Genomic DNA, 758 nt, shown 5'->3' with positions numbered 1-758 from the left:
TGCGCCGCGGCCGCCCGCAGCCCTGGCGCTACAACACCTGGGACACGGTGGGGCTGGTTTGTTCTCCAAGACGGGTCCCCTGCAGATGCCCACAGCACAGGGGTCACCAGGCTTGTCGGGGTCCCCTCAGCCTGACTGGAAGGGACCCGCAGAAGCAGGGCCACATCAGGTGAGCTCTGTGGGTGCATAACCCCTTGCTTGCTGCCCCTGCTGTGTGGAGAGGGTTTCTTCTCTTTTCTCCCCTTTTTTTCCTTATTTTCCCTCCTTTTTTTTCCTTTCCAGTCACTTTTTAAGCGGCAGGGCTGCCCTCCCTGGGATGTTAACCCGAATTTGGTGCTGCTGGGCTGCCACTGCCTGCCCCGGAGGGACCGCAGCCCGGTCACGCTGCCGCTTCCCGCAGGCTGCCAAGGCAAAGCGGTGAGTCAGTCCTGTCTGCAGAGGGGATTACAAAGGGGGAAACAGCTCCGAGAAAAACCGGGTCCGCAGAGAGCTGCCAGCCTGAGCCCTGCCCCGGGCCGCGGGACATCTCAGAGGGGTGTCCCGGGTGTCTCGGCTGCTTCCTTGTGGGTGCTTCACCTCGTGTTGGAAGAGGTGAAGCACCTGAGGCTCTGTAAGAGTAGAGCGAGAGATGCAGCCGACGAGTGAGGTGGGTTCTAGACGCTTCTTGCGGAGGACTGTGGCCGCAGGGCTGTGGTCGGCGGTGTCGTCCTCTGTCTGCAGGGAGCAGCCCAGCAGCTGGGCCGAGTGGCCAGAGGCGG

This window comes from Buceros rhinoceros, unplaced genomic scaffold (genome assembly GCF_000710305.1).
Source record: "Buceros rhinoceros silvestris isolate BGI_N320 unplaced genomic scaffold, ASM71030v1 scaffold9411, whole genome shotgun sequence".
In the NCBI taxonomy this organism is placed as follows: Eukaryota; Metazoa; Chordata; class Aves; order Bucerotiformes; family Bucerotidae; genus Buceros; species Buceros rhinoceros.
This window is presented reverse-complemented; position numbering follows the sequence as displayed.